This window comes from Salmo salar, chromosome ssa13 (assembly GCF_905237065.1).
Source record: "Salmo salar chromosome ssa13, Ssal_v3.1, whole genome shotgun sequence".
In the NCBI taxonomy this organism is placed as follows: Eukaryota; Metazoa; Chordata; class Actinopteri; order Salmoniformes; family Salmonidae; genus Salmo; species Salmo salar.
Window position 1 is genome coordinate 66149769 of NC_059454.1, and position 27657 is coordinate 66177425.

General features: G+C 44.3%; 1 pseudogene; it reads left to right on the forward strand.

The window, feature by feature from the left end:
- Nucleotides 1-27657, forward strand: part of LOC106567604 (unconventional myosin-VIIa-like) — a 57918-nt pseudogene that overhangs the window by 11860 nt on the left and 18401 nt on the right.

Genomic DNA, 27657 nt, shown 5'->3' on the forward strand with positions numbered 1-27657 from the left:
ATATATATATATATATATATATATATATATATATATATATATATATATATATATATTTTAAAAAAAAATGCATTAAGGTGTCTGTAATAGAATAAGTGTCAAAACAGAATGTAGACATTAATAAATGCATTTATATTGCTTCCAAAAACTTTTTTTACTATGGAAGAGGAGTACCAAGATGGCTACGCACCCTGTCAGTCATCCAGGGTTTATACACATCCCTGGGTAAATCCAGATCTCACTGCTGCCAATAAACCTTGTGTATCTTGTTTCTCCCAAAACTCCCCTCTATCATTCATCCATCCATCCTCTGGAACTCAAACCTTTTTCTGTCCCTCTTTCTTTTCAGTCTTCACCCCAGTGGTACTAATATTAAAACAGTGATTCTCAAATATTTTTTTTTACCTGTGACCACGTCATTTGTCACTGCAACCTAGCAGGAACTGGCCACAACCCAGCAGGGGGTCCGAACCCACTATTTGAGAAATACTGTGATTTAGAGTTGTGTTTAGAGTTTACACCAGGGGTCTTCAACCTTTTCTTGCCCAGTGACCCCCCCTCCCAGTTAAACCGGCAACCCAGGGACCCCATCATATGTTATCAAAAAACGAAATGTGCATGTCTTGTCTTATCAGATAATGGCAAGATCAAGCCGTTCTTCAATAACTGACCTCTGTAAAATGGTATAGAATCAGCTTGATCCCCTCTGTCGAAGACGCTTGGACCTTCTTTTTTGATATTTTCAGGGGTATTGTTAACAAACATGCCCCCATTTAAGAAAATGAGAATTAAAAACCGGTTCAGTCCCTGGTTCGACCGTGATCTGGCAGAGTTACTTCACCTCAAGAATCCCATTTTGCGAAAAGCTCGGCACATGCATACTCAGGCTGACTGGCTCTCGTTCAGGCAAAATGAGAAATAAGTGCACTCAAGCTATCCTGAAGTCGATGCCCGTCCAACATTTCCTCATCTCCCACCCCTTCTAATGCGACTAGCCCCGATGCTCCTCCCTCTTTTTTACCTCTCCCTTCAGGCAGTCACTGAGTCAAAGGTGCTAAAGGAGCTCCTTAAATTTGACCCCAAAAAATCTGGGTCAGATGGTTTAGATCCTTTCTTCTTTAAAGTTGCAGCCCCTATCATCGCAGAGCCTATCTCTGACCTTTTAACCTGTCTCCTCTCTGGAGAGGTTCCCATTGCCTGGAAGGTAGCCACTGTGGATCCTTTATTTTAAAGGGGGAGATCAAGCTGATCTTAACTGTTATAGGCTAATTTCTATTTTGCCCTGTTTATCAAAAGTGTTGGAAAATCTAATAAATTATCAACTGACTGGCCTTCTTGATGTCTATAGTATTCTTTCTCTCTCTGGTATGAAATCTGGATTCAGCTCAGGTTATGGATATGTCACTGCAACAAAGGTCCTAAATGATGTCACCATTGCCCTTGATTGTAAGCAATGTTGTGCTGCTATTCTTATTGACTTGGCCAAAGCTTTTGATACAGTAGACCAGTCCATTCTTGTGGGCCGGCAAAGGAGTATTGGTGTCTCTGAGGGGTCTTTGGCCTGGTTTGCTACCTACCGCTCTGAGTGCAGTGTATAAAGTCAGAACATCTGCTGTCTTAGCCACTGCCTGTAACCAAGGGATTACCCCAGGGCTTGATCCTAGACCACACGCTCTTCTCAATTTACATCAACAACACTCAGGCAGAAGGAAGCTATCATCCATTTATGTGCAGATGATAGTCTTATAATCAGCTGGTTCCTCCCCGGATTTTCTGTTAAACACTTTACAGCACAGCTTTCTTAGTGTCCAACAAGCTTTCTCTACCCTTAATTAACCTTGTTCTGAACGCCTCCAAAACAAAGGTCATGTGGTTTGGTAAGAATAATGCCCCTCTTCCCACAGGTGTTATTACTACCTCTGAGGGTTTAGAGCTTGAGGTAGTCACCTCATACAAGTACTTGGGAGTATGGCTAGACGGTACACTGTCCTTCTCTCAGCACATATCAAAGCTGCAGGCTAAAGTTAAATCTAGACTTAGTTTCCTCTATCGTAATCGCTCCTCTTTCACCCCAGCTGCCAAACTAACCCTGATTCAGATGACCATCCCACCTGTGCTAGATTACGGATACATAATTTATAGATCGGTAGGTAAGGGTGCTCTCGAGCGGCTAGATGTTCCTTACCATTCGGCCATCAGATTTGCCACCAATGCTCCTTATAGGACACATCACTGCACTCTATACTCCTCTGTAAACTGGTCCTCTCTGTATACCCGTCGCAAAACCCACTGGTTGATGCTTATTTATAAAACCCTCTTAGGCCTCACTCCCCCCTATCTGAGATACCTACTGCAGCCCTCACCCTCCACATACAACACCGTTCTGCCAGTCACATTCTGTTAAAGGTCCTCAAAGTGCACACATCTCTTCAGTCAAAGACTCAATGAGGGACACTCTTACTGACAGCTGTGGCAGCTTCGCGTGATGTTTTGTTGTCTCTACTTTCTTGCCTTTGTGCTGTTTTCTGTGCCCAATGTTTGTACCCTGTTTTGTGCTGCTACCATGTTGTCATGTGTTGCTGCCATGCTATGTTGTTGTCTTAGGTCTCTCTTTATGTAGTGTTGTGGTGTCTCTCTTGTCGTGATGTGTGTTTTGTCCTTTATTTGTATTTTTAAGCCCCTGTCCCCGCAGGAGGTCTTTTGGTAGGGCGTCATTGTGAATAAGAATTTGTTCTTAACTGACTTGCCTAGTTAAATAAAGGTTAAAAAATAAAATCAACATTTTTAAAATGAATAGATTTGGTAGATAGCTTTTCAGTATTTTGACCTCCCCACATTAGAATTGGAAGAGGAAGTGTAATCTCTAGCATAGCCTATTAGAAAGGTAACTCCAGGTTAGCATGTGTTGGAAAAAATGTATGTCCAAGTTAAAAAAGCTTACCAGCAACCAGTGGCACTTGCCGCACTGGTAGCCTATTTGCAGGTGCTGTTGTTCAATTGTAATTTCAATTTGTGGTATACTTGAAGAATATGACTTATACATGTCAATCCTTTCATCCATAGCTCGGCCTATGAATTTTAGAGTGGTTGAATTTTTCCCAGCCCCATCCCTCAGATTAGCAAACAAAGTGTCAGGGTCAGGTTGTTAAAATTACAAATACATTGCTCTGTGTGTGTGTGTGTGTGTTGCCAGGGTATGGACACCAGGAAGCGATCCCCTACTCTGAGTAGCCAGTTCAAGCTTTCTCTGGAGCTGCTGATGAGAACCCTCAATGTATGTCAGCCTTTCTTTGTCCGCTGCATCAAACCCAACGAGCTCAAGAAACCAACGGTGAGTCCAACCTGACGAACACACTAGTATAAAAGGGTGTGTGGGGGTGTATTTGCCTGTGTGTGGGTGTGCATGTGATTGTGTGTGTGATTGCGTGCCTGTGTGTGTCACGATGTTCGTTTACCATTCCCTTACAGCTGTTCTCTTTAACTCTGTCTGTGTGTCTGTCCATCTAGCTGTTTGACAGGGAGCTGTATGTGCGTGAGCTGAGGTACTCTGGGATGATGGAGACCATTCGTATCAGACGCGCCGGTTACCCCATCAGATACACCTTCGGAGAGTTCGTAGACCGTTACCGTGTCCTCATGCCCGGAGTCAAACCTGCCAACAGACAGGTTAGCAGAGCTGGGCCCTGTTCATTAGGCACCAAACGAGAAAAAACCCCAGACTGAAACGAGGGCCTCCTGGACTTTTCCAATAAGAAACGCTTGTTTTCTGTTCCAAAACGTTTTAGAACATCTGTTTTCTGTCCTAATGAACACAACCCTTCTGTCACTTTCGATTATATTACTATGTTCTGTTACTCTACTTCAAGATGGCTATTAGTTCAGAGAGGTGTCATTCATTCCCTGGTGTTTTCTCATAGGAGGACCTGAGAGGGACGTGTCAGAAGATAGTGGAGGCTGTTCTTGGACGAGATGGCGACTCGGAGATTGGGAAGACCAAGATCTTTCTTAAGGTGACTAGATTTCATTGATTGCAAATCGACATATCATATTTTCACCTACATTATTACACATATTACGATAAAATAAACAGTGCACTCTCTTTCGCTCCCACCTCCCACCGCTCTCTCTCTCCCTCTCCGTCTCAGGACCACCATGACATGCAGCTGGAGATAGACAGGGACAAGGCCATCACTGACAAGGTCATCCTCATCCAAAAGGCTGTAAGAGGAATGAAGGAGAGTTGAGGAAGGAGGGAATAGAGGGGAGGGTGAGGCTGTAGGGGATAGAGAAAGGGGGAGGGGCAAGAGGGGGGGAAAGGGGACATGCGGCGGTGGTGGTGGAGTGGGGATTCGGTGAAGGATCCTCTTCAATTTTAAGATTTTTGTTTATCCATATTGTACTTAGGAACAATGTTTAACTTGTTCCTCATAGATCTAATTCAGATACTACCGTTGAATTGTCTGGACATTTCAATTCACAAATGTTGTGTTTGAGAGCTACAGTATTATATAATATGTTTCCATATGCACCTCTCCCCACCCCTCTCCCCTCCCTCCCCCTGTGTGTTTTCCAGGACTAACTTCCTGAGTGTGAGGAGACCTGAGGGTGACACTCATTCAGAAGATGTGGCGCGGCTATCGGTGCAGGAAGGACTACAGTGCGGTGAGTTCCTCTATATCCATGATTACTGACATTTCACAACCGTCCATTTCCTGGATGGTTCACTTGGACGTATCCCTGGGCAGGAATGACATTTAGTCCCCCAATGGACGTTCCTTAAAAGAACGTCCCACAGTTACTGAATTATGGGTTGTAGTTATGTTTCTATAATGTTATAGTTGTGTTATATTGGTGAAGTTATGTTATTAGAATGTTATATTGGGGTTTGAGAGTCTTGTTGGCGTCTCCTCTCCAGATGAGGGTCGGTTTCCTGCGCCTCCAAGCCCTCTATAGATCAAGAAAACTCTTTGTCACCTACCAATTGGCCAGGACTTGCGTCACTCAAATACAGGCCCGTTGCCGTGGTTTCATGGTGAGGCGGTCCTTTTGGAAGCAGCTGCATGCGGTGATCACCATCCAGGCATACGCCCGGGGCATGATCGCACGGAGGATTACCCAGAGACTCAGGGCAGAGGTAAGATGCTACACTACTCATAGGCATATGCATACACACAGAGATAGACACACAGACACAAAGCAAGGCAACAGGCCTAAAGTAAGGCAAGAAGGGCAAAATTTTAATCTGATCAAATCAAACTTTATTTTGTCACATGTGCAGAATACAACAAGGGTAGACCTTACTGTGAAATGCTTACTTACAAGCCCTTAACCAACAGTGCAGTTCAAAAAGAGTTAAGAAAATATTTACAAAATAAACTAAAGTAAAAAATGATAAAAAGTAATAAAATAACAATAACGAGGCTATATACAGAGGGGGTACCGGTATCGAGTCAGTGTGCGGGGATACAGGTTAGTTGAGGTAATTTGTACATGTAGGTAGGGGTGAAGTGACTATGCATAGATAATAAACAATGAGTAGCAGCGGTGTCCAAAACAAATGGGGGGGGTGATGGGGTGTCAATGTAAATAGTCCATTGGCCAATTGATTAATTGTTCAGTAGTCTTATCACTTGGGGATAGAATCAGTTAAGGAGCCTTTTGGTCCTAGACTTGGCACTCCGGCACCGCTTGCCATGTGGTAGCAGAGAAAACAGTCTGTAACTTGGGTGACTGGAGTCTCTGACAATTTTATGGGCTTTCCTCTGACACCGCCTATTATATAGGTACTGGATGGCAGGAAACTTGGCCCCAGTGATGTACCCATATTTTATCTATGCTCCTTTAGCTTCTGCTTCTTTTTCCATTTACTGAATGTTTTGTAACCTGTGTTTACTTCCTGCTACTGTACTTTGACATCTAGTAACATTTAAGAACATTTATGAAAATTTGTAAGTGATTAAACAACTCTCTCCCCCATTTCTCAGCACCGGCGGCGCCAAGAGGAGGAGCACCTGAGGAACCAGATGACGGTGAGGCGGGCCGAGGTCGAGAGGAGTCACAGGGAGCGCCTGGCTGAGCTGACCCGTCAGGAGGAGGAGAGGGAGATGGAGGCTCGACGAAAGAAGGAGATGGTGGAACAGGTTCCTAAAGCACCTAATTGTTTACTTAGGGGCAAATCTTAACTTTCACTTAGTCATGAATTGATGTAAAGTCACACATTTGAGATTTGTTCCATAAAGAGGTTATGTGGAGGTTTTGAATTATTTCAACCAGAAGTAGAGCTCACAAGCTAAAATATCCTATTAATTAACCTATTCAATATTACTACTACCAAATATCTTGTCTTTAGTTTATCTGGTAAACTTTCATATCATACTCTGTTGACTTATGTTTTTATTATTCACGTGATCAATGTATTACCCATTTTGGTTTTCTCTTCCTCACCTGCATATACAATAGTCAGTCCCAGATCAGTTTATGCTGTCCAAGCTACACGTAGAGTACCCTGTGTTATATGTTTGATGTTGTCCTTTGTTTTTACTCTGTGCCTATAACTCAACCTCAACACAATAGGTGGAGCGGGAGAGGCATCAGCCGGTGGACCACTCAGACATGGTGGACCAGATGTTTGGCTTCTTGGGGAACACAGGGGCACTGCCCAACCTGGAGGGACAGTGGCCGGCCGGCTTCCAGGTGAGATGGGTTGGTTCGGGGCGGTGGTGGGGAGTAGGGCAGTAGATACTGTCTGTGTAGGTACAGTGGTGTATGTGCAAGGGGTAGGGGTATAGATGTAAGGTGTATGGGTTTAGATGGAGGATGTGTGTGTCTGTGTGCCTTGATGTATATGTCTGTCCGTGTGCGTGGGTGGGTCGGTGGATGCACCTGCCTGTATCTCTGCCTCCATGTGTGCCTCACTGGCGTAGCACACTCACCCGCAGCCTCGACAAGGACCCAACCCCCCCCCACCAAAAAAAAAAACTCCCATCAGGTTTGTCTCAAATCCTAAATGAATCAGGAATGAGCAGGGTCAACTTCACCGTAAGGTCCCCTTATTCATGTCCTCATTACATGTCAGGCAACAAGACCTCTGTTCCGCAACATATGCTTAAACAATTGAAGTATTTCTCGAACAAATCCAGAAAAAATGCTGGAGCTCTTAATAGTGCTATAAACCAAAACCAAAATATGTTTTGAGATTTGTATTACAGATTTGTTCAAATTAAACAGCCAAGGCCTTTATACACTTGTTGGAGAATAATTGTAAAAATGAAATGCCTTTTATGGTGTCTGGCAGAGTTGACATAAATCTAGTTAGTGGCACTTTAGGATTAAAAAAAGTATAATTAGGAGGCTGATACTTTGGTCTGTCAAAATATATATTTAAAATGGTGTTAATATATTTGTGGAAAATGTTGAGATTGTCTCATCTTTCCAGAATCCCTGAGCTCTAAAACAGCAACATTTTCTCTCCACCTCATGGCACAATATGTAAAATAACATGAGATTAGCTATAAAATGTACATTTCTCTCCCCCATGTCAAAAAAAAGATCCCTTTCTCAGACCATGTCAATATTCTGGGGTAAAAAATGGTATCAGTGCAAAACTGCGCTATGCCACTGGTGTGTGTGTGTGTGTGTACGCACGTGTGCCTCTATGCGTGCCTGCGTCCCTCCCTCTGTGCATGCCTCTATGCCTCTGTGTCTCTCTGCATTTTTACATGGGTGTGTTGTAGGACCTGGAAGTGGCTCTGCGGACCGAGGAGGAGGACTTAGACGAAGCTGTCCCTCTGCCTGACGACGAGGAAGAGGACCTGTCGGAGTACAAGTTCGCCACCATGTACTTCCAGGGCACCACCACACACGCATACGTGCGGCGCCCGCTCAAGCAGCCTCTGCTCTTCCATGAGGATGAGGGTGACCAGCTGGTGAGTTGACCTCTGACTTTTGACCTTTTACCCATCGTGTGTGTGTGTTCGCCATTGTGATCCTACAGTTTTGCACATGAGCCCTGAGTCATGAGTGTCTAACTGAATATTACCTTAACCCCACTCAGGCTACCCACACACACACTTAATTTCAGATACTTTGAGATAATTTGGGCACAAAATTAAGAACATGCTAATACCTAACTGAACTTTTGTGTGTGGAGGAGGGGGGGTCAAACATAATAAAGTTAACATTTGGTGACTGCAGCCAGTTAAACCAAACCAAAGATGGCTGTCTGTCCAAATACTGCTTACTGGGTCAGGAAACCAATACAGTGCCTCACAAAAGTATTCAGACCTCTTGGATTTCTTTGTAAAACATTTGATTGTGATACAAAGAGGGATTATAATGGATTTAATTGTAATTTTATTGTCAACAATCTAAACAAAATACTCTGTCAAAGTGGAAGAAAATATATTTTAAGTTAAATAGAAAAATATATAACTAAGATATAGTAGTTGCGTAAGTATTCAGCCTATTTGTTTAGGCAAGGAGTAAAATGTAGCTTAACAAATCAAAAAATAAATTACATGGACTCACTCTGTGTGACATAACAGCGCTTGACATTTTTTAACGACTAACCCTACCACTGTACCCCATACATACAACAACTCAGTCAAGTATTGAATTTCAAGTACAGTTTTAACTACAAAGACCAGGGAGCTTTTTGAATGCCTCACAAAGAAGGGCAGTGATTTGGGAGACGGGTAACAATAATACATCATACATTGAATATCCATTTAAGCATGGGGGGGTGCGGGATGTTCCCCAATGCTGGAAGGAGGGCCCGAGTGAAAACATTTGGGAACCCCTGTATTCAACTACCAATACACATCAAAGATGAATTGAGCTGCAGGACAGGAATGAAACTGCTCAGGGATGGCCATTGGTGATTTTAAAACGGCTACAGAGTTCAATGGCTGTGATGGGAGAAAACTGAGGATGGATCAACAACATTGTAGTGTCTCCACAATAATGACCTAAATGACAGAGTAAAACAAATACACAGAATACAAATATTTGAAAACATGCATTTTGTATGCAACAAGGCACTAACTAACTGCTTCCTTATTTTCAAGCATGGTGGTGTCTGCATCATGGTATGGGTATGCTTGACATCAGCAAATACTGGGTAGTCAGGATGAAAAGAAACGGGATGGAGCTAAGGACAGGCAAAATCCTAGAGGGAAACCTGCTTCAGTCGGCTTTAAACTCCAACACAAGGCCAAATCTACACTGGAGTTGCTTACCAAGAAGACGGTGAATGTTCCTGAGTGGCCAATTTACAGTTTTGACTTAAATCTGCTTGAAAATCTATGGCAAGACTTAAATTGCTATCTATCCATGATCACCAACATCTTGACAGAGCTTGAAGAATTTTGAAAAGAATAGCAACGACTATATTTTAACTATTTAATTTGTGCTAATCTTTATGTATGTGTATGTATGTATATATATATGTATATGTATGTATGTGTATATATATATATATATATATATACATACTGTGCATTCATAAAGTTTTCAAACCCCCTTGACTTTTTTCACAATTTCTTACGTTACAGCCTTATTCTAAAATGTATCAAATTGTTTTTTTCCTCATCAATCTACACACAATACCCCATAATGACAAAGCAAAAACAGGTTTTTCAAATTTTTTGCAAATATATATATACAAAAATAAAAAGGAAATCACATTTACATAAGTATTCAGACCCTTTACTCAGTACTTTGTTAAAGCACCTTTGGCAGCGATTGCTGCTGAGGATCCCGCCTAAGATGTGTGCAAACCTGGTGGCCAACTACAAGAAACATCTGACCTCTGTGATTGCCAACAAGGGTTTTGCCACCAAGTACTAAGTTATGTTTTGCAGAGGGGTCAAATACTTATTTCCCTCATTAAAATGCAAATCAATTTATAACATTTTTGACATGCGTTTTTCAGGATTTTTTGTTGTTGTTCTTCTGTCTCTCACTGTTCAAATAAACCTACCATTAAAATTATAGACTGATCATTTCTTTGTCAGTGGGCAAACGTACAAAATCAGCAGGGGATCAAATACTTTTTCCCCTCACTGTATTTTCCTAGTTTAAAATTATAAACATTCAACATTGGCCATGCTGTCATTGAAGCATGATGTGTGCTGCGCTCAAAACAACTGTTAACTGACTTTAGTGAGTTCAAGTCAACTGGGAAGTCGGGAAAAATGACCAACTGTACGACTGGGAAAATACATTTTGAACTTTCATCCAACTCGGAATTGTAGATTGGGAACTCGGGCCTCTTTATTGAGCTGAAGATCACTGACTTCATCATGATTCTACCATCATGATTCTACCACGCCACCTTCCTGTTCAAGTGAGTGCTGTGAACACAGCACAACAAGGTGAGTCCAACAATGTCTGGTATGCTGCTGCATAAATGATGTAATATGCCGTAGCTAAGAAAGTAATACTAAGTGTATGTTGTGTTGTAAGCTGTTAGTAGCCCATGTGCCTCACCCTAATAATTTGGTCTATTTTCCCCTCTTAATTTCGCCTACTGTTCTGACTTGGTGGTGCACATGTAACCTATAACCTGTTTTTGAGAAATGTAATCATTGAATATTGTAAGAGCTTTCATTGTCTGCTTATATGCCCCCTTTATTTATCCTACAGTTCTGATCTGGTGTACAGGGAGAACACTGTAAGAACGGCCCATGTTCTGAATTCTGTCGCTGTACATTTCAAAAGTGCTGAACAAATAGTTATATTGACTACGTCCGTCCTAGCTTGCTCATTAATGTCTTAATCGAAATTACGGATTGCCTCTTATCCGTTTGTCGTCCCCTTATGCCATAGTTTGTGCATCTCAAGTGTCAGTAGAAACCACATTTGTTTAAGCAAGTCAGCCATATCAGCTGTTTGTTTTTTAAAGGCAGTAAATGAGGCTGGATGAACTGTTTCTCTGCCAGACAAGTCTCCGCTGGTAAGGTGTTGGGACTGCAGTTGGGACTCTGCTGTTGGGTTAGCTTTATGTAGGCCCTAACAGTTTGTGGGCACCGTTTGTCACTGTTATAGTGCAATTAATGTATTGTTTAGTGTTGTGTTGTGTAGTGGCTTTGCTGGCATGCATCCCACAATTATTTTTTGGGGCCCACCAAGATTTACATGCTAAAATCGCCACTGCTTGTGAAGCACAGCTGAGTGAGCATACATTTAAATCATTTTCATTTTATTTGTATTTTACTGGATTGATGGTGCCTGCATCTGATGGTCAGTCTCTTAACATCCCTCCGCTCTCCCTTTCCTCCACTGACTGACCAAAAAGGGACACCGCCTTCCAGCTGATGGTGAAACCCGAGTCGCACTGCATTATTTGCCTCATGCACAAATTCATGTTGTTACTCCTACAGTATGAACCGAGAAAATGAAATATTCCTTGATATTAAAAAAGACCCAAGCTGCTAATAATAATAACAACAATGCAAGCCTATAGATACACTTTCCTACTCATTCATTACTGCTGCAGTGTTTTTTGTAGCACTGAGGGGGAATAGGAAGAACACTGATTTTATGTCTTATCAAAGTGTTGAATACAAAGTGTTGAAAGTGCTGAGTAAGAACTTGAACATTAAACTCCCTCATTAAAAACAGCAACGCTTTGCTGTATTCATTGACAGGCTCTATGGTTTTAAACGTTTTGAAATCTCACAGTATCAACTTTTCTGTAGCTTTCTTTTATGCCTGCTACCTTACTTTGAGGTAGATATGTACTGTACATGAAGGCAGGGTAAAGTGACTAGGCATCAGGATAGATAATAAGAGTAAAATAAGGAACAGAGTAGCAGCAGCAAATGATGAGTGAAAGTGTGTGAGTGTGCTTGTGTGTAATGTGTGTGTATATACTGTATGTGTGTTTGTTCTTTGGTATGTGTGTGTGGGTTTTGTGTGTGAGTGTCAATGTAATGTGTGTTATATGGTGTGTATATAGTCTAGTGAGTGTGTGTAGAGTCAGTGCAAGATAGTTTGGGTTCCATTAATTGACTATTTAGCAGTCTGGCTATTTCACAGTCTTATGGCTAGTGAGTAGAAGCTGTCATGGAGCCTATTGGTCCGAGAGCCAATGTTCCGGTACCGAGTGAACAGTCTATGGCTTGGGTGACTGGAGTCTTTGGCAATTTCCTGGGCTTTCCTACTGTATGACATCGCCTGATAAAGGTCCTGGATGGCAGGGAGCTCGTCCCCAGTGATGTACTGGGCTGTCCGCAACACCATCTGTATCGCTTTGCGGTAAAGGGTGGTGCATTTGCCACACCACGCGGTGATGCAGCCAGTCAAGATTCTCTCGACGGTGCAGCTGTAAAAATTGCCAAATCTTTTCAGCCTCTTGGGGGGGGGGGGGTAAGAGGTGCTGCCGTGCCCTCTTCACGACTGTGTTTGTGTGTGTGGAACATGTTAAGTCCTTAGTGATGTAGACGCCAAGGAACTTGAAGATCTCGACACGCTCCACAACAGCATCGATGTGGATGTGCTCTCCCCTCTTTTTTGTTGTTGTCCTGGCACCACACTGCTAAGTCTCTGACCTCCTACCTGTAGGCTGACTCATCGTCTTCGTTGATCAGGCCTACCACCGCCGTGTCATCAGCAAACCCGATGATGGTGTTGGAGTTGTGTGCTGCCGCGCAGTCGTGGGTGAACAGGGAGTACAGGAAGGGACTAAGCACACACCCCCTGAGAAGCCCTTGTGTTGAGGGTCCATATAGTTGTTCAACAATCTTGGGCAGATTGCCATGATCTGGATAATATCTGACTAGCTTCTACTTGGGCTGTCAGCCATCAAACCTGATACTTGTGTGTTGTTGGTAAGTAGCTACGTTTTATTTATATCTAGTTGTTCTTAGCAATGAGGGTGTATTTACAGTGGCTTGCGAAAGTATTCACCCCCTTGCCGTTTTTCCTATTTTGTTGCCTTACAAACTGGAATTAAAATTGATTTTTCGGGGGTTTGTATGATTTGATTAACACAACATGCCTACCACTTTGAAGATGCAAATTGGATTGAGGTCTGGGCTTCCATTTAAATATTCCCCTTAAACCACTTGAGTGTTGCTTTAGCAGTATGCTTAGGGCCGTTGTCCTGCTGGAAGGTGAACCTCCGTCCCAGTCTCAAATCTCTGAAAGACAAACAGGTTTCCCTCAAGAATTTCCCTGTATTTAGCGCCATCCGTCATTGCTTCAATTCTAACCAGTTTCCCAGTCCCTGCCGATGGAAAAACATCCTCACAGCATGATGCTGCCATCACCATGCTTCAATGTGGGGATAGGGTTCTCGGGGTGATGAGAGGTGGGAAACATCCTTGATGGCCAAAAAGCTCAATTTTAGTTTCATCTGACCAGAGTACTTTCTTCCATATGTTTGGGGAGTCTCCCACATGCATTTTGGCGAACACCAAATGTGTTTTCTTATTTTCTTCTTTAAGCAATGGCTTTTTTTCTGGCCACTCTCCGTAAAGCCCAGCTCTGTGGAGTGTGCGGCTTAAAGTGGTCCTATGGACAGATACTCCAATCTCCGTTGTGGAGCTTTGCAGCTTCTTCAGGGTTATCTTTGGTCTCTTTGTTGCCTCTTTGATTAATGCCCTCCTTGCCTGGTCTGTGAGTTTTGGTGGGTGGCCCTCTCTTGGCAGGTTTGTTGTGGTGCCATATTCTTTCCATTATTTATAATGGATTTAAGGTGCTCCGTGAGATGTTCAAAGTTTTGGATATTTTTTATAACCCAACCCTGATCTGTACTTCTCCACAACGTTGTCCCTGACCTGTTTGGAGAGCTCCTTGGTCTTCATGGTGCCGCTTGCTTGGTGGTGTTGCAGACTCCATTGCACACAGTGGACACAGATTGCACACAGATGGACTTTATTTAACTAATTATGTGACTTCTGAAGGTAATTGGTTGCACCAGATCTTATTTAGGGGCGTCATAGCAAAGGGGGTGAATACATATGCACGCACCACTTATGTTTTTAGAAAGTTTTTCACTTCACCAATTTGGACTATTTCGTGTTTGTCCACTACATGAAATCCAAATAAAAATACATTTCAATTACAGGTTGCAATACAATGAAATAGGAAAAACGTCAAGGGGGTTGAATACTTACATTTACATTTAAGTCATTTAAGTCAAGTCGCTCTTATCCAGAGCGACTTACAAATTGGTGCATTCACCTTATGATATCCAGTGGAACAACCACTTTACAATAGTGCATCTAAATCTTTTAAGGGGGGGGGGGGTTAGAAAGATTACTTTATCCTATCCTACTTTTGCAAGGACATATGTCATATTTCAGTTATTTATTTTTTATACATTTTGCAAACATTGCTACAAACCTGTTTTTGCTTTGTCATTATGGGGTATTGTGTGTAGATTGATGAGGGGAAAAAACAATTAAACCCATTTTCAGAATTAGGCTGTAACATATAACAAAATGTGGAAAAAGTCGAGGGGTCTGATACTTTCCGAAGGCACTGTATTAGCAGAACACTGCTTGTACAGTATTATGTGAAGGATGGTTTGTTCTATATCACACTGTTACACTTTGTTTAGAATATCTACAGAAGTTCAGCAATTGCAATCTTCTTATATTACTCTGTATGCTACTCAGTTTGAGAAGAGGGCCCTCCTGCATCTCACATCTGCTTGTATTTATTGATCTCTGCCTGCTGGACCCATGAGGCAAACTGTGACATATCCAGGATGGAGTGTCATGCACCCCACCTCTTCAGCCACCTGACTGCACATGTCCATAACGTTTCAGTGGTGATTTTAGCATGTAAATCTTGCTGGGGCAAACTAAACATATCTTTTTTCTATGCAAGCCGCTACACAACACAACACTAAACAATACATTCATTGCAACGTGACAAACGGTGCCCACAAACTGTTAGGGCCTACATAAAGCTGTCCCAACAGCAGGCATATTACATAATTTATGCAGCAGCATACAAGACATTTCTGGACTCACCTTGTTGTGCTGTGTTCACCTGAATAGGAAAGTGGCGCGGCGGTCTTTCTTGTGAGCTCTAGATAGGGGCCCGAATTCCAAGTTGGATGACAGTTCAACATTTTTTTTCCGTATTTACCCAGTTCACAGTTGTCTTGAACTCACTGAAGTCTTAGGTTGCCCAGTTCCGAGTTTCGAGTCTCCAGTGGGTGAATAACAGGGCTCCGGGCAGCCGAGCGGAAATGGAGGAAACTCGCCTCCCTGCGGACCTGGCATCCTTTCACTCCCTCCTCTCTACATTTTCCTCTTCTGTCTCTGCTGCTAAAGCCACTTTCTACCACTCTAAACTCCAAGCATCTGCCTCTAACCCTAGGAAGCTCTTTGCTACCTTCTCCTCCCTCCTGAATCCTCCTCCCCCTCCCCCCCCTCCTCCCTCTCTGCGGATGACTTCGTCAACCATTTTGAAAAGAAGGTTGACGACATCCGATCCTCGTTTGCTAAGTCAAACGACACCGCTGGTCCTGCTCACACTGCCCTACCCTGTGCTTTGACCTCTTTCTCCCCTCTCTCTCCAGATGAAATCTCGCGTCTTGTGACGGCCGGCCGCCCAACAACCTGCCCACTTGACCCTATCCCCTCCTCTCTTCTCCAGACCATTTCCGGAGACCTTCTCCCCTACCTCACCTCGCTCGTCAACTCATCCTTGACCGCTGGCTACGTCCCTTCCGTCTTCAAGAGAGCGAGAGTTGCACCCCTTCTGAAAACCTACACTCGATCCCTCCGATGTCAACAACTACAGACCAGTATCCCTTCTTTCCTTTCTCTCCAAAACTCTTGAACGTGCCGTCCTTGGCCAGCTCTCTTGCTATCTCTCTCAGAATGACCTTCTTGATCCTAATCAGTCAGGTTTCAAGACTGGGCATTCAACTGAGACTGCTCTTCTCTGTGTCACGGAGGCTCTCCGCACTGCTAAAGCTAACTCTCTCTCCTCTGCTCTCATCCTCCTAGACCTATCTGCTGCCTTTGATACTGTGAACCATCAGATCCTCCTCTCCACCCTCTCCGACCTGGGCATCTCCGGCGCGGCCCACGCTTGGATTGCGTCCTACCTGACAGGTCGCTCCTACCAGGTGGCGTGGCGAGAATCTGTCTCCGCACCACGTGCTCTCACCACTGGTGTCCCCCAGGGCTCTGTTCTAGGCCCTCTCCTATTCTCGCTATACACCAAGTCACTTGGCTCTGTCATATCCTCACATGGTCTCTCATATCATTGCTATGCAGATGACACACAATTAATCTTCTCCTTTCCCCCTTCTGACAACCAGGTGGCGAATCGCATCTCTGCATGTCTGGCAGACATATCAGTGTGGATGACGGATCACCACCTCAAGCTGAACCTCGGCAAGACGGAGCTGCTCTTCCTCCCGGGGAAGGACTGCCCGTTCCATGATCTCGCCATCACGGTTGACAACTCCCTTGTGTCCTCCTCCCAGAGTGCTAAGAGCCTCGGCGTGACCCTGGACAACACCCTGTCGTTCTCCACTAACATCAAGGCGGTGACCCGATCCTGTAGGTTCATGCTCTACAACATTCGCAGAGTACGACCCTGCCTCACACAGGAAGCGGCGCAGGTCCTAATCCAGGCACTTGTCATCTCCCGTCTGGATTACTGCAACTCGTTGTTGGCTGGGCTCCCTGCTTGTGCCATTAAACCCCTACAACTCATCCAGAACGCCGCAGCCCGTCTGGTGTTCAACCTTCCCAAGTTCTCTCACGTCACCCCGCTCCTCCGCTCTCTCCACTGGCTTCCAGTCGAAGCTCGCATCCGCTACAAGACCATGGTGCTCGCCTATGGAGCTGTGAGGGGAACGGCACCTCCGTACCTTCAGGCTCTGATCAGGCCCTACACCCAAACAAGGGCACTGCGTTCATCCACCTCTGGCCTGCTCGCCTCCCTACCTCTGAGGAAGCACAGTTCCCGCTCAGCCCAGTCAAAACTGTTCGCTGCTCTGGCACCCCAATGGTGGAACAAGCTCCCTCACGACGCCAGGACAGCGGAGTCAATCACCACCTTCCGGAGACACCTGAAACCCCACCTCTTTAAGGAATACCTGGGATAGGATAAAGTAATCCTTCTAACCCCCCCTTAAAAGATTTAGATGCACTATTGTAAAAGTGGTTGTTCCACTGGATATTATAAGGTGAATGCACCAATTTGTAAGTCGCTCTGGATAAGAGCATCTGCTAAATGACTTAAATGTAAATGTAAATGTTTTATCTATGTCATGTATTCAGTGGCGACACGTCATTCAGGGGCAGAGCCCCACCTGTTTTGCATGTTATTTTGGCATTAATACATGGCATATATCAGTTTACAAACATCAGCCTTGCTGTGCATGTCAGTGTGTTAGACAGCCAAATCCTTAGATTAGGGCAAATAGACCATAGAAATACAAATGCCATTCTACTTCTGGTTAGACAGCTGAAGTTGTACTCTACACAGAACTGATTTTGATTTGTTAGGTAAAGTGGAGGCATACTGTCTTTATAAGTACATCAATATGATATCTACAGCAGAACATGTTTTGTCTTTGTAACACAATCACCTAAAAAAATGGTTGATGTATCAACACTCAAGGTGGGCGATGTCCACATGTAGTTTACACCTGTATTGATATTAGTTCTGGGATTTGTCTCCCGGGAAATATCTAACAGCGGACTTGAGACGAGACAAAACGAGCCAGCGATAGAATATTATGTTGTAGAACAGCTGAGCTGAGTGAAGACTGAGGTCATTCAACTCACAGTAGGAGATATAATTTCCACGGTAACACACTCTCACAGTGGCCAGTTTATTAGGTACACCATCCCGTTCACGAAAATGGATTGCTCCTACAGTCAGTGAGTCACGTGACCGTGGCTTGCTATATAAAGCAAGTAGACTTTCAGTTACTGTTCGATTGAACGTTAGAATGGGCAAAACGAGTGACCTAAGCAACTTTTAGCGTCGGGATCCATTATCTAAGAAACGGCCGCCCTCCTGGGCTTTTAATGCATAATGGTGTCTAGAGTTTACCGAGAATGGTGCAACAAACAAAAAACATCCAATCAGCTGCAGTCCTGAGGGCAAAAGAATGGCAAGAATCGTGTACAACTCGTCGATCCTTGTCATGGATGGGTTATTGCAGCAGACGACCACACCAGGTTCCACTCCGATCAGCTAAGAACAACAAGAAGAAGCTGCTACAGTGGGCACGCGATCACAAACACTGGACAATTGAGGAGTGGAAAAACATTGCAAAAAAAAACAAAAATATAAATGCAATATACAACAATTTCAAATATTTTACTGAATTACAGTTCATATAAGGAAATCAGTCAATTGAAATGAATAAATTAGGCCTTAGTCTATGGGTTTCACATGACTGGGCAGGGTGCAGCCATGGGTGGGCCTGGGAGAGCATAGGCCCACCCACTGGGGAGCCAGACCCAGCCAATCAGACAGAAATACTCCTGTGTAATGATCATGCTGTTTAATCAGCTTCTTGATATGCCATATCTGTCAGGTGGGTGGATTATCTTGGCAACGGAGAAATGCTCACTAATAGGGATGTAAGCAAGTTTATGCACAACATTTCAGAGAGAGAAGGTTTTTGTGCATATGGAACATTTCTGGAATCTTTTATTTCAGCTCATGAAACATGGGACCAACACTTTACATGTTGCGCTTATATTCTTGTTCAATGTAGATCGGTGTACCCAATAAACTGGCCACTTAGTTTCAACGTTTTATTCCGTAATGTAAATGTACACTAAGTTGCAAGCTACTTTCGTAGCAAGGTGCTGTAGAATGAGTTACTTATGAAACACATTCCAGGCTCTTGCTATCTTGCCATAACTGATTTGGCAGAGAAATATCAGCTAGATATGATAGCCAGCTGCAGCTATCAACAAGCTGCTGTCAGTTTGGCTAAACACACGGTCAGGCTTTAGCCTACACATAGAACTGAATTAGCTGACCATCTTGAGATGGTATGTCAGTCAGGAGGGGAGAAGTCCTCAACGTCAAATCTTTGTTCTATCCATAGCAAAGCTAGCATAGCTTACCTCGCTGTACTCACTACTGCACTTGTTTGTTGTAATTGAATGGCAAAGACCCACATCAAACCACACCCCCAAGACAACTCTTGTTTGCCTTCAGTCATGGCCGCTAGTATTTCTTAATGAGCGTTGAGGAGATGAGAAGGGGGACGTTGGTAGAATGGGTGGATTTTTTTTGTGTGTGTCATCCAGGACACAGACAGATTTACAGACAACATAAAGCTCAACTACGCCCCTCTCTCTCCCTCTTACAGAACAGCTCAATTGAAGGTGGTGGTGGGCAAAAGAAGAACAGTGTGAGACACAAGCTGGTCTCTCTCACACTGAAGAGGAAGTCCAAGATCACTGAGGAGGTTTGTGTCTCATTATAGCTTTCATAATAATAATAATAATAATAATAGTAAAAAAAAACGTAATAATGATAATATATGCCAGTTAGCAGCACCATGCTCTTACCAACTGAGACACAATCCCAAAAATAGTGGGTTGGACCAACATTCTTGTTGCTGCTTATGGATATGCCCATGTTAATATTTGACAGATTATATGGGTACTCTGATTTGTTATGGGGGTGTTCAGCATCTGTGGGTAACCCTGTAATCCGAACCCCACATTGCCAACTCAGCATTTACCAATATCCCACTTACTGAATGGAAGTAATCGCCAATGGCATGACTGTTCCCTGTTGGCCCCGCCTCCTCTTCTCCCCTATAGGTGACCCGGCGTTTGATGGACGGTGATTACAGCCTACAGGGAAACAGCATGTTGGAGGACCGGCCCACCTCCAACCTGGAGAAGCTGCACTTCATCATCGGCAACGGCATCCTAAGGCCCGTCCTCAGGTGACCTACGACCCTTTGACCTACTCTACCAATTACTCAGAAATACCTTTTCTCAACATTCTTAATCTGTTCTCTCCACGCCTCCCCTCCTTCGTTGATGATCTGAGCTTCCACCATAGTGCTTGGATGTTGGCCCACCACCTTAAGCGCAACCTCGACAAAATGGAGCTGCTCCTCTTCCCGGGGAAGGCCTGCCCGCTCCGAGACCTCTCCATCACAGTTGACAACTCCACGGTGCCCCTTGGCGTGACCCTGGACAACACCCTGTCGTTCTCTGCGAACATCAAAGCAGATACTCGCTCCTGCAGGTTCATGCTCTACAACATCCGTAGAGTACAACCTTTCCTCACACAGGAAGCGGCCAGGTCCTAATCCATGCACTTGTCATCTCCCATCTAGACTAATGCAACTCTCTGTTGGCTTCCCGCTTCTGCCATAAAACCGCTGCAACTTATCCAGAACGCCGCATCCCACCTTGGCTCCTCCCCACACTCCACTGGCTTCCAGTTGAAGCTCGCATCATCTTCAAGACCATGGTACTTGCCTACGGACCAACAAGAGAACTGCCCCTCCCTACCTTCAGGCTATGCTCAAACCCTGCACCCCAACCAGAACACTCCGTTCTGCCACCTCTGGTCGCTTGGCCCTCCCACCGCTACAGGAAGGCAGCTCCCACTCAGCCCAGTCAAAGCTCTTCTCTGTTCTGGTACTCCAATGGTCAGGACATCGTCAGGACAGCGGAGTCCCTGCCCATCTTCCGAAAACATCTGAAACACTACCTCTTTGAAGAGTACACTATCTTAAATAACTCCCACTGAGTTTTTTGCTAGTATCACAGACTTTGCTGATAAATACTTTGAGGGAAAATGTACTACAATTGTCATATGTTATTGTCTCACCTAGCTACAGTATTTTAAGATGAATGCACTAATTGTAAGTCGCTCTGGATAAGAGCATCTGCTAAATTACGTAAATGTAATTGTTTGCACCTGTCACAAAGAAATGATGAAGTAATATATTGGACGTGTATTATAAGTGGTGTGCTAGTTTGAATATGGGGACCCCTAACCATCACTGTCATTGGCTGGCTGTTGTGTCTATTACCAGGGATGAGATCTACTGTCAGATCTGCAAGCAGCTGACCCAGAACCCATCTAAGAGTAGCCATGCCCGTGGCTGGATCCTGCGCTCTCTCTGCGCTGGCTGCTTCGCTCCCTCTGAGAGGTTTGTCAAAGTAAGACCCTTGTATTTTTGATAATACACACACAGCGTATATACACATGTATGCAAACACACACCTCTCATTTGTCTTGGTCTAGTTCTGATGAATTGAAAGTGGATCCACTGAATGTGCCCCAGAATGTCTCATTGGTCTTTAACCCCTGAGACCCCCCCCCCCACCACCCTTCTCCCTCCCTCAGTATTTGCGTACGTTCATGATCAGTGGTCCGCCGGGCTACGCTCCATACTGCGAGGAGAGGTTGAGGAGGACCTTTGTGAACTACACCAGGACCCAGCCACCATCTTGGCTCAAGCTGCAGGTACGCACAGATCTAGGATCAGTGAACCATAGGGGAAGTTCTAAACCGTATTATTAGGTGGAAAATGCTAAATTGAGATTGGTGTCCAATTGTCATACTTAAGTAAAAGTAAGGATACATTAATAGAAAATGACTCAAGTAAAAGTGAAAGTCACCCAGTAAAATACTACTTGAGTAAAAAAAGTATTTGGTCTTCAAAAGTAAATGTTATTGCTAAAATATACATAAGTATCCAAAGTAAAAGTATAAATCATTTCAAATACCTTATATTAAGCAAATCAGACGGCACGATGTTCTTGTTTTAAAAATGTACGGATAGCCAGGGGCACACTCCAACACTCAGACATCATTTACAAACAGTGAGTACGCCAGATCAGATGCAGTAAGGATGACCAGGGATTTTCTCTTTAAGTGCTTGAATTAGACCATTTTCCTGTCTTGCTAAGCATTCAAAATATAATGAGTACTTTTGGGTGTCAGGGAAAATGTATGGAGTAGAAAGTACATTATTTTCTATAGGAATGTAGTGGAGTAAAAGTTGTCAAAAATATAAATAGTAAAGTACAGATACCACAAAAAACTACTTAACTAGTACGTTCAAGTATTTTTACTTAAGTACTTTACACCACTGCAAATATATTGGCACCCTTGCACTTAAATGATTCCCTATTTCTTAAAAAAAAATGTGTTGAAATTCAAATTCAACTTTTGGTCACCACACCATGTTATTGGATTTTCTGCATTGCAGAACCAATAAAAATGTTGTTACCTAACTATACCATTTGAATGTAGAAAATAAAGACAAATGGCATGGACAAAATTATTTGCACCCCGGAGCTAGGACTTGGTTGCACAGCCTTTGGCCAAGTTAACTGCTGACAAACACCGACTTTTCAGCAGCAAACTGCTCTAATTCTTCAATGTTTGAGGGGTGCTCTCCACCAACTGCTGTTTCCAGATCTCTCCATAGGTTTTAGATATGATTCAGATCTGGACGCTACGCTGGCCATTCCAGAACAGTCCAGCATCGCTTCTTGAACCATTCCTGGGTGCTTTTTGATGTGCTGCTGGAAGACCCACAACCTTCAATGGAGACCCAGTTTTTGGACGCTGGGTTGAACATTCGACACCTGATCATCTTCTGATTTCATGATGCCTTGCACGTGTTCAAGGCCCCGAGTACCAGAGGCAGCAAATCAATCTCACTGCATTCTCAAACCTCCCTCGTCTTTGATTGTAGGGAGGGTGTTGTTTTCATTCGGTTTGTTGCTGAAGAGTGTGACAAATTGTCAGTAGTAAGGTGCAGCAAGCTTATTGATGGTTACAAGAAGCATTTGTTGGCAGTTATATTGGCCAAAGGCGGTGCAACTAAGTACTAGTTCCGGGGTGCAAATCAATTTGTCTATGCCGTTTGTCTTTATTTTCTACATGAAAAATGTAAACTTAAGTTAACAAATATATAATTGGTTCTGCAATGTTGAAAAGTGACGCAGCGTTTTAAGGCACTGCGTCTCAGTGCTAGAGGCGTCACCACAGACACCCTGGTTCGAATCCAGGCTGTATCACAACCGGCCGTGATTGGGAGTCCCATAGGGCGGCGCGTAATTGGCCCAGCTTCGTCTGGGTTTGGCCGGTGTAGGCCGTCATTGTAAATAACAATTTGTTCTTAACTGACTTGCCTAGTTAAAAAAAGGTTAAATTCAATAAAACATCAAATCAATATCAATTTAAACCAATTTTATTTTTTAAATGTAGAATTATTTAAGAAAAGTGCAATGGTGCCCATATTGTTTACTATCTGGTTTTAGACATTCAAGCGTAGCCTGGAGTTGTTTTTTTTAATCAAAAATAATCACCCCCCCCAGGCTACTAAGTCAACGAAACCCATCATGTTGCCAGTGACCTTCATGGATTGCACCACTAAGACCCTGCTGACTGACTCAGCCACCACAGCCAGTGAGCTGTGTAATTCCCTGGCCGACAAGATCAGCCTCCAAGACCGCTTCGGTTTCTCCCTCTTCATCGCCCTGTTTGACAAGGTACTGGACTGGACCTCACTCGCTTCATCTGAGCGAGAGACACGTGTAGATGTGCACACACACGCATGTATGCAAGCAGGAACACACTCACTTTTGCTTACTCAATAACTCACTCAACCATACAGTCTCACAAACTTGTTTGAGAAGCTATCGAGCTCACGTTTATTAACAATGATGAATGTCCATTCTTCCCCCTCTCCCCCCAGGTATCCTCATTGGGCAGCGGCAGCGACCATGTGATGGATGCCGTGTCGCAGTGCGAGCAGTATGCCAAGGAGCAGGGAGCCCAGGAGAGGAATGCTCCCTGGCGCCTTTTCTTCAGGAAGGAGATCTTCACACCCTGGTACAATCCTGGCGAGGACAGTGTGGCCACCAACCTCATCTACCAGCAGACTGTCCGGGGAGTCAAGTTCGGCGAGTACCGCTGCGAGAGGGTGAGTGGGGAATGAGGGCAGAGGGATGAAGGCATGTATGAGGAGGGAGGTTAGAGGTGAGAGAGCAAATTTGGGGAATTGCTCTTTGATTGTGTCTTTTCCACTCTTCCTCTCTCTCTTATAGGTTGATGAATGATGTGAGATGGCGTTTTTATGTGGTATTTAGTTAATTCTGATGTACATTGAACAAAAATGTAAATGCAACGTCTAAAGTGTTGGTCCCATGTTTCATGAGCTGAAATTAAAGATCCCACAAATGTTCCATACGCACAAAAAGCTTATTTCCCTTAATTTTCTGTACAAATTTGTTTCATCCCTGTTAGTGAGCATTTCTCATTTGCCAAGATATGCCACACCTCAGGTGGATGGATTATCAAGAAGCTGATTAAACAGCCTGATCATTACACAGGTGCACCTTGTGCTGGGGACAATAAAAGGCCATACTAAAATATGCAGTTTTGTAACACAACACAATGCCACAGACATCTTAAGTTTTGAGGGAGTGTGCAATTGGCATGCTGACTGCAGGAATGTCCAACAGAGCTGTTGCCAGAGAATTTAATATTCATTTCTCAGCCATAAGCCACCTCCAACAACATTTTAGAGAATTTGGCAGTACGTCCAACTGGTCTCACAACAGCAGACCATGTATAACCACGCCAGCCCAGGACCTCGACATCTGGCTTCTTCACCTGCGGGATCGTCTGAGACCAGCCATCCGAACAGCTGATGAAACTGTGGGCTTGCACAACCAAATAATTTCTGCACACACTGTCAGTAACCGTCTCAGGGAAGCTCATCTGCGTGCTCGTCGTCCTCACCAGGGTCTTGACCTGACTGCAGTTCGGCGTCGTAACCGACTTCAGTGGGCAAATGCTCACCTTCGATGGCCACTGGCACGCTGGAGAAGTGTGCTCTTCACGGATGAATTCCGGTTTCAACTGTATCGGGCAGATGCCGTCGTGTGGGCAAGCGGTTTGCTGATGTCAACGTTGTGAAGAGTACCCCATGGTGGCGGTGGGATTATGGTATGGACAGGCATAAACTACGGACATCAAACACAATTGCATGTCATTGATGGCAATTTGAATGCACAAGATCCTGATGCCCATTGTCGGGCCATTCATCTTCCGCCATCACCTCATATTTCAGCATGATAATGCAAGGCCCCATGTCGCAAGGATCTGTACACAACTCCGGGAAGCTAAAAATGTCCCAGTTCTTCCACGGCCCGCATACTCACCTGACATGTCACCCATTGAGTATGTTTGGGATGTGTAGGACAACGTGTTCCAGTTCCTGCCAATATCTAGCAACTTCGCACAGCGGGACAACATTCCACAGGCCACAATCAACAGCCTGATCAACTCTGTGAAGGACATGTATTGTGCTGCATGAGGCAAATGGTGGTCACACCAAATTCTGACTGGTTTTCTGATCCACGCTCCTATTTTTTTTTTTTTTAAGGTATCTGTGACCAACATATCCATTTCTGTATTCCCAGTCATGTGAAATCCACAGATTAGGGCCTAATGAATTTATTTCAATTGACGAATTTCCTTATATGAACTACATCTTTGAAATTGTTGAATGTTATCTTTTTATTTTTGTTCAGTGTATATGTGAATGCACATTCATGCCTGATGTTTATTTGTAAAATATGAGAATGTTCCGCCTTATCTCTCACTCCATCTATCCACTCTCCCTCTCTCAATCTCCCTCACTCTTGCTCAGGACGAGGATCTGGCGGAGCTGGCATCTCAGCAGTACTACGTAGACTATGGCTCAGAGATCCTCCAAGAGTGCCTCCTCAACCTCATCCCCTCCTACATCCCTGACCGTGAAATCAGCTCCGCCAAGACCACTGACAAGTGGGCTCAGCTAGTTGTCTCTTCCCACAAAAAGGTAGGTGTCCCCCAAGGATCAGTCTCACCGCCCTTCACTTTCTGACCCCAAATCTGTTTCTCGTGCTCTTACAACAGGCTTTGTCCTTTGAACTATTTGTCACTATAATCAGGGATGTAGTGGGTAAACACATGTAAGCACTTTTTCCACTGCTTATGCTTTAGTGAATAGCGTTTAAGCGTCTGCTACGCCAAATTATTGTTTTCTGAATTAGCATTTGTTAATCGTCGCCATCATATCAGTCAGTGTTTACCCACCTTTTTGTTTTTACCACTACAACTTGACTATATTGTCTTATGAACAGTACATACGCTCACACACCCAGTTCTCAAACAGTCTCTCTAATCCATCCTCTGCCTCAGGGAGTTTACACTCAGAAGAGGTTGGACCCTCAGAAGGTGAAAGAGGACGTGGTTGACTCGTTTTAAGTGGCCTTTACTCTTCTCACGCTTCTACGAGGCCTTCAAATTTTCAGGTAAGTCTACTGTTGATATTTATGGGAGTTTTGGCCAATGTAATACAAGGGATATAACACTAGTTATATTTCTGAGAAAGACCTGTATCGTATCCATGATATCATGACTAAACGTAGGTTGAAATGACCTCTAAGTAAACTTTGAACCCCTCAGGACCCAGCCTGCCTAAGAATGACATCATTGTGGCAGTGAACTGGACCGGGGTCTACTTTGTAGATGAGCAGGTCCTTTTGGAACTCTCTTTCCCAGAGATCACTGCTGTGTCCAGTAGCAGGTAATGCTGCTACTATTCCTGTCTCTCAATAGACTGTAGTCATTATTCGTCAATGATAATTAGATATGTTTTCATTCAATAGGTTGAGGAGGGCAGGCAACGCAAATAGTCTGGGTAGCCATTTGACTAGATGTTCAGGAGTCTTATGGCTTGGGGGTAGAAGCGGTTTAGAAGCCTCTTGGACCTAGACTTGGTGCGCCGGTACCGCTTTCCGTGTGGTTGCAGAGAGAACAGCCTATGACTAGGGTGGCTGGAGTATTTGACAGTTTTTAGGGCTTTCCTCTGACACCGCCTGGTATAGAGGTCCTGGATGGCAGGAAGCTTGGCCCCAGTGATGTACTGGTCCGTTCGCACTACCCTCTGTAGTGCCTTGCGTTCGAAGGCTGAGCAGTTGCCATACCAGGCAGTGATGCAACCGGTCAGGATGATCTCGATGGTGCAGCTGTAGAACCTTTTGAGGACCCATGCCAAATCTTTTCAGTCTCCTGAGGGGGAATAGGTTTTGTCGTGCCCGCTTCACGTCTGTCATGGTGTGCTTGGACCATGTTAGATTGTTGGTGATGTGGACACCAAGGAACTTGAAGCTCTCAACCTGCTCCACTACAGCCCCGTCGATGAGAATGGGGGCGTGCTCGGTCCTCTTTTTCCTGTAGTCCACGATCATCTCCTTTGTCTTGATCACGTGGAGGGAGATATTGTTGTCCTGACAACACACGGCCAGGTCTCTGACTTCCTCCCTATAGGCTGTCTCGTTGTTGTCGGTGATCAGGCCTACCACTGTTGTGTCATCGGCAAATTTAATGATGGTGTTGAAGTCGTGCCTGGACGTGCAGTCATGAGTGAACAGGGAGTACTGGAGGGGCTGAGCACACACCCCTGAGGGGCCCTGTGTTGAGGATCAGCGTGGCGGATGTGTTGTTACCTACCCTTACCACCTGGGGGTGGCCCGTCAGGAAGTCCAGGATCCAGTTGCAGAGAGAGGTGTTTAGTCCCAGGGTCCTTAGCTTAGTGATGAGCTTTGAGGGTACTATGGTGTTGAACGCTGAGCTGTAGTCAATTAATAACATTCTCACATAGGTGTT